Raw genomic sequence first — 7,662 nt, forward strand, 5'->3', positions numbered from 1 at the left:
CAATGACGTGCTCATAGGGTTCAGCGGCATCAACATGTGGAAGGCCACCTTGACGTAATCGGTCAAGCATTGACAGGTCATCCGCAGCAGTAATCTCTTCTTGTTCCGGCTCTTCTTGTTCCTCCTCTGGGGTGATGCCGGATTCACTGTCGCTGTCTACTTCAATGTTTTGGGGTGAAGTATAGCGGTTCTTGAAACGTTTTTTGGAAAGACGTGTCTCTTGGAAGAATTCTCCTTCATATGTGTCTGGGTTAATGTGAGGTTCATAATCCTCTTCCTTTGGGGGAGATAGTCTAGCACGTGGCGGCACTTCATAAACGACATCCCAACCTTTCAGATTTGGATTAGTTTGGCAGGCCCACGGTAGATAGAATACTTGGGTCGCCTGTTGAGCCGTAATATAGACATCAGGAACATCTAAGTGGGTGCACTGACGAAATTTATGCGTCGGATCCGGAGCAAAGCATAATGGGAAAACGAACCCAATCTACACATACTCGGGCTGTCCATGGATAGCGTTGGACAATTCGAAAGAATCACGGTTAAATATGCAAATGCATGCATATTTATAGATGTAACCCTTTCAAACGGGAGACACATAGTGGTTACGCATACTGATGATTGACACCTATAGCTAGCAAGTTTCATCGGCACGAAGACCAGAACAGAGCAAATGAAGGGGGGAGGAGGAGATGTCATTTGTGCTCACCAACGAACACAGGGGCGGAGCTCGTCGAACGCACGGGGAGGTCGTCAAACACCACACCCTCGCAGCGACGAAACAACTGCACATTTGAATCCACCCGATAAACACAAATATGTATGATGTTTTGCATAACAAAAACGAAAAATATACGACCTAACTCATAATTCACAAATATATGACCCCGTCGGCCTCTGGAAGGCCAAAGAGCACCTTCTACATATTCTTTTCTTCTTCTTCTTCTTCTTCTCCCCTCCTCTTCTTCTCCTACACTTTCTTCTTCTTCTTCTTCTTCTTCTTCTTCTTCTTCTTCTTCTTCTCCCCTCCTCTTCTTCTCCTACACTTTCTTCTTCTTCTTGTTCTCCCCTCCTCTTCTTCTCCTACACTTTCTTCTTCTTGTTCTCCCCTCCTCTTCTTCTCCTACACTTTCTTCTTCTTCTTGTTCTCCCCTCCTCTTCTTCTCCTACACATTCTTCTTCTTCTTCTTCTTCTTCTTCTTCTTCTTCTTCTTCTTCTTCTTCTTCTTCTTCTTCTTCTTCTTCTTCTTCTTCTCCCCTCCTCTTCTTATCCTACACTTTCTTCTTCTTCTCCCCTCCTCTTCTTCTCCTACACTTTCTTCTTCTTCTTCTTCTTCTTCTTCTTCTTCTTCTTCTTCTTCTCCCCTCCTCCTCCTCTTCTTCTTCTTCTTCCCCTTCTACATATTCTTCTTTTCTTCTTCTTCTTTTTTCATCTTTTTCTACTTATTTTAATTATATGACTAATTATCTAAAACCCATGCACTAAATCTAACACTAACACATATATATATCTAGCACTAAACCTAACACTAACAATTAAACAGCCAAAAAAAGAAAAATAACTCACCGGAGCCGACGGGGGCCGGGGCGGCAGGATGGCGGTGGCGACGGGGGCCGCAGGGCTCCGGCCGGGGCGGTAGAGCTCATCATGGGGGAGGGGCGGTGGAGCTCATAAGGGGGGAGGGGCGGTGAGCGGCGGCCCCGAGCCGGCAGGGAGGCGGGGGCAATGGGGCCGCGGTGGCGGGTGGCGGGGGCGGCGGCGACGTCGGGGTGGTGGGGCGGCCGGGTGGTGGGGCGACGGCCGGGGTGGCGGGGGCGGCGGCGGGCGGCGGGGGCGGCGGCGTGGTGGCTCGGGGAGGAGAGAGGGAGAGAAACAGAGAGATGGATCAGGGGCGGGGTGGGTCTCGCCGTTAGTTAGGTTAGTTCTTTGCCGTCCGTTAGCTGACGGCAAAGAGGGGGGCCGCCATGTTTTTTTAATCAGCTCGTTAGTGGGGACCACCACTCTCTTTGCCGTCCGCTAGCTGACGGCAAAGATTCTATGCCGTCCGCTAGCTGACGGCAAAGAATTGGCTGATGGCAAAGACCGTTCTTTGCCATCAGCCAGTTCTTTGCCGTCCATTTTCTGTAAGCGGACGGCAAAGACCTTCTTTGCCGTCAGCCAGCAGACGGCAAAGACTTGGCTGACAGCAAATAAGCTAATTCCAGTAGTGCATGCATGGGGTACAAATGTGATGCAACGCATGTGCTTCTGGTATCGGCTGACGCGATGTTTCTTTGTGGCTTGTGGTGCTACGATGGAGTGTCGTGTGGCGGTGCAGGAGCATAAGGGGTCATGCGATGGCACAGTGAGGGACTACAGCTTGGGAGCAGTGGGCCATGGGACGGTCTAGTGCAATTGGGATTTGAGTCCTAGCACCCAGATCTGGTGTAGGTTGAGTAGGTTGTCACTCGGATGTGCTCCGGCGTGCTGTCCAAAAGGTATGGCGGCGGCCATAGACTGCAGATGTGGTGGCGCGGCGGACCATGAGGTGGCCTGATGTGTGGAGACCTCTGGCTACGACTGTCGCAGTTCTGGTCTTCGGAGAGCACGGTCGGCACATCTGATGCATGGTTGCGGCTCGATACTATGTTGGTTCTTGGCGTCGGGCAGCGCTCTATTGTTTCTTGCGCTCGACAGGGCACAACGACTCGCATTGCGTTCGGTGGCTATGCGTTGGACGGCCGTTGGTGGATCTGGCTATTCATGATGGAGGTTAGCTGCCGGTGGTCTCTGCGAGGTGCTGATGGCTGTTCCGGATCTTAGGGCTTCTTTGTTGGTGGCAGCTTCGATGGTGGTGGTGATTGGTGGGCTTGCCGGAGCCTGTGCGAGATGATGTGTGGCTGAGGTGGTGTGGGAGCTTGGATGAAGACCCTGTCTCGGCTTTTGTGTTGCGACCAGTGATGGCGGCGGATGTGACCATCATTGACCTTCCTGGAGGTATAACTGTTCTGTTGTCGCACCATTCCCATGTGGATCCGGCTGTCATGACCTATCCGTGTGAAACCCTTGATCTTGTGTGACTGTGGCGATGCCTTGGTGTCGTATTCTTCTCAGGGGCTTCATCTTGGGAGTTCGGCATCGGCAAGCGGGATCGGCGGATGACAAGGTTGTGGCGTCTAGGCTTATGTGGCAACGATGATGGAGGTAGCGATGTTAATGACGCGACAATTGTTGCTGTAGTCGACTCTTCTCTGACGTGTTCGCGGGATTGCCTCAGTTTGTTTTTCACCCTGAAGTCAAAGTTACGACGGCGGGGCCATGTGGTGTGCCTGGTTTGTCCTTCGTAGTTCTCCGTCAAGTTTGGAGTTGCGTCTAGAATCATCGGCGGCCGTGTGAAGCTGTGTCTCCGTCGGATCTCGCGGGATTCAGTCAATGATAGTCTTTGGTGGATCTATTTGGATCCAGTCTTCGTTCGTATTTGTTGCGTGTTTACAGATTTGATCCTTCTGATCTACGACTTTCTTCATCGGTGATAGTTGCTGCTCGGGTGTGTTGGTCCTATGGGCCTTGTCACGACGAATTCCCGACTGTCGACTAGAACAAGATTTGCCCGGCTCCAGCTAGGAGGGCCAGTGATGGCGACGCGCCTTCGGCTCGCTCCAGTGCTTGTAGTCGTCGCTAGGTGGTCCACAGACCTAGTTGTAATTTTTATTACCTCTGTTGTTCTTTGTACTATCTTGATTGAAGATGAATGGATTGACAGTTTCTCACGCAAAAAAAAGTTTAGAGTTGCGTTGTCTGGTTGCCACAATTACATTTTATGGGAACCTAAAAATAATTACTTTTGATACTCCTTTTTTTACTGAATACGTGTGGTGTGTATTAATATTTTTTATATAATTTTTTTTCCAGGCAGGACCAAGAACCATTTCACCTCCCGCCATTATTTCACTCTTGCCCCTTGCAAATTTTACAGCCCATCTTGTATCGGCCACGTGCCCACGTCCTCCCATCCCTCGCCCCTTTTCCCTCTGATGAAACCTCCCACGCCGCATCTTCTCTTCTCGCTTCCTCGCCGCCATGCGCCAACCCCGCCATCAGCTGTCGATCCGGCTGCGTACTTCCACCCTCGTCGCCCTCCCTAGTCCAGTAACGTCACCCGCTCCCTTCAACTCCCGTATAGGTCTTCGTGGCCCTCATATCTGGCAGCCCTCAGCCACGACGCTGCCGGATCTGGTCGGCTTGGCCTCGTCACCCCAACCAATAGGTGCTCGACGCCTCTCCTCGGGACCGTAGCGGTATTCTTCGTCGGCTCTCTATCCCTCCACCTCCTGCGCCATGTATCGGCCTTCGGCCCTTTCTTGAAGCCCCTCCTCATCCAAGTGGTCACCTGATGCTGCCGAGTGGACCACGCTCACTCGCGCCTTCGCCCGCCAGTACCAGGTTTGGTCGCCACCTCCTTTGCACGATTCGTCGAGCATGTCATCTGTGTGGCGTATGTGTGCTGTTGTAATGGATGGTGGGCTTTTTTCTGGTGGTTTGGGTGCAGGATTTGCTCGTGTGTTTCAAGTTGAATACTGGGGAGATGGAGGAGATGTGCCACGGCAGGCTACTGTGGTGGTGAGATTCAGGTTGTACATCGAGGCCAATGGCCATGGTTGTCTGCATGTCTGTTTAGGTCTATTTTTTATATGGATGTTGAAAAACAAAGCCAAGCATATTAGTTTTGAAAATAAAGTCAAGCCTATGTGTTGAAAAATAGTTTGATTAACTAGCGAATGGACATTTGGTGCCAGTGAGGTGAGCTAGCTGACTTGTGATGATGCATGTATGTTTGGTCAAGGCTAGCTAATTGCAGCAGTTGGCACTATAGTGCAGAGAAGAGACACCGTGTCAGCGTGTGTAATCAGGATCGGGATGTATATTTCATACTACTGTATAGCTTAACTAGATGTCCCTGCCAAGCAAACCAATTAACATTGAAGAGGCCCTCCATTCATGGAGTACGTACATTCCTGGTTACTTTTCCTTCAATTTTGGTTTGTAGATGTAATTGTAAGTTTTGCAATCTCGCTTTTGCTTTTCTTAGTATTTTGTAGTTCTGGAACATTTAACTCATGTGCCTAAGGTTGATGCAGCCACTGTCATGTTAACATCATGTCCCGTGTGTTCTTTCTCAAATATGTAGAGCAGGGGCTTCTTGTTATCTTAAATGCACTATGCTATCATGCAGGTCTAAGTCGGGCCTGTCTGAAGAGCAAGAATATAAAGCTTTTGAGCTTAGGCACATGAATCAAGCCCCCAGAATCCGATGGTCTACTGAGCCAGTTTTATGCTTGGCGAGGAAGGGTGGAACAGTGAACCTTGCCACACAATGGCAGCCCCTTCGCCTGATGACCTTTTCCAATCACGATGACCTCCCGTCGCTGCTGAAGGTATTTTGTTTCTTCTCTTTTCATCTGCAGACTGCAGAGTATCTTGTTTGTTCAATTCTGATAAAAAAAACTAGATGTTCTAATCAAAGCAGTACTGCAGTCATGCAGTACTTACTTGTTGCAGTATTACGTTTATCTGTTTCTGGATGAGATACTTTCAAAGTTGATTTATAGTGACAATGCGAGAGTTGTAGATAATTTTCTGTACTTCCAGTGTACTTGATTATTAATTCTTAGTATAAGAGTTTCTAAGGGGCAATTGGCTTGAACTCGTACAGGCAGAGATGTTGCTATAATTAATTACAGTCAAATCATTTGCACAGAGAAAAATACTTCAACATTAGACAATATGATTAGACAATATGCCAGGCGTCCTCCTTTCTAGCTTTTGGCTTTCCCTGTACTAGCTTTGCTCTTTGGGTCCTCAGCTTTTGAGACCTTGATGCTTTTGAGAATGTACGACAAACTTGGTTTCATTATAGCAATCTTGGTCTAACCATAGCACATGTTTCTGGACATAGGATTGTTACAGTGAATTAGAATAATGTCATGTGCTTTGAATTATATGAATGTTACAAGTAATTCGAAAAGCATGATGTGATCTGAACCGCTGCAAACTTATAATGAAATTGAAATCAGTGTGGTTTATTGGTAGATTATTCCTTTTGTACACAGAGCAACGTGTAGTACTGTATATCATTTGGAGTGTGTTCCTGCTGATTCATATTACCCTGAAAATTGCATGTGAAGGATCAAAAGATGAATACGTAGTTATACTGTTAGATAGCAGCTAACCAGTCAATTAGAACATCTAATTTTTTAACTGTATCCACAATTAAATTTCAATTGTATATATTTAATCTCCCTTACAACTTATCTAATCATTTCTTAGGAATTGGAAACAGTACTGGAGGAATTGTGATCTATGGCAAGGGTGATGATGTCTATGGATGGTGATGAAGGGTGACGAGTCTAATGTCTTTCGTCAAGACATGCAACAAAGTGAAGTTATGAAGTTCTGGTCAATTTAGCTTATGCATAATGCTTGGACCATTAGATCTTAGTTACTATTTTGTTTTGCATTTCAAACTTCCTAGATAGATCATGGTGATCAGTGTAATTTTGATGCAACTCTTCTGATATTCTGAAAGGTGTGCTAAATATAATAGTTTATGTTTCTTGGTCATCCGTGGGTTGTGCAATTATGAGATATATTTGAAATGGAAAGCTATCCTTGAAGGGTGACTAATGGCCTACCATGGAACAAGCCTCACAGCTACACAATATGCCAATGGAAACTTCACACCATCGGTGAATCTATGTATTGAGGGTGTCGTTTGGCCTTTGAACTAAAGGAATCCCCGTAGGGGTGTATACACCGTCAGTGGTCATACTAGTTGACAGTTTTTGGTTCTCCTCTTGGCTATAATGAACCCCAAGGGTCAAATATATACCGTCAACTATTACAAAAGTCGAAGGCAAGTCATAACTATCAGAAAATAAATACCCGACGGGGAACCCTCAGCTATAGGTGTCGTCAAGTTTATCTGAGTCGGCTGGTAACCAAAACATGTCCGACGGCTCACCGTCGGCTAATTGCCGTCGGAGAAGGTATTACCCTACAGTACCGTCAGCTATTATGGTAATGGCCGACCAAGCATAGCCGACGGGAGATTGCCGACGGTGTACCGTCAGTTATACAGAAATCCGACGGTGAGCAAAAATATCCAATGGTAATTTGACCCTCGGTTATAGTGGGAAATCTAGTAGTGTGTATCACCATCTCTTCGCCAAACTAGTGCACCTATACAATTTACCATTGTATTGGGTGTGTTGGGGACATAAGAGACTCTTTATTATTTGGTTGCAGGGTTGTTTGAGAGAGACCATCTTCATCCTACGCCTCCCACGGATTGATAAACCTTAGGTGATCCACTTGAGGGAAACTTGCTACTGTCCTACAAACCTCTGCACTTGGAGGCTCAACAACGTCTACAAGAAGAAGGATGCGTAGTAGACATCAGGGCAGAGGAGAAGAAGCAGATGAGAAACTGAATTTTTTGAAGTGTTTTCTTATATAGGATGGGCCTTTAGTACCGGTTGGAGCCACGAACCGGTACTAAAGGTCAATTTTGGCCAGGCCAAGCGGCGGGAAGTGCCCACCTTTAGTACCGGGTGGTGGCTCCAACCGGTACTAAAGACCCACCCTTTAGTACCGGTTGGAGCCACCACCCGGTACTAAAGGGG

At 47.4% G+C, this 7,662-nt stretch overlaps 1 long non-coding RNA gene across 1 annotated transcript; it reads left to right on the forward strand.

Annotated features, from left to right (window-relative positions):
• Positions 1-3,984: 3,984 nt before the first annotated feature.
• LOC141026485 (uncharacterized) lies at positions 3,985-6,601 on the forward strand. The gene is made up of 4 exons (XR_012188687.1): positions 3,985-4,423; positions 4,530-4,611; positions 5,214-5,415; positions 6,308-6,601. It is a non-coding gene; the product is annotated as an uncharacterized lncRNA (long non-coding RNA).
• Positions 6,602-7,662: the final 1,061 nt, after the last annotated feature.

This window comes from Aegilops tauschii, chromosome 7, assembly GCF_002575655.3.
Source record: "Aegilops tauschii subsp. strangulata cultivar AL8/78 chromosome 7, Aet v6.0, whole genome shotgun sequence".
Classification (NCBI taxonomy): domain Eukaryota; kingdom Viridiplantae; phylum Streptophyta; class Magnoliopsida; order Poales; family Poaceae; genus Aegilops; species Aegilops tauschii.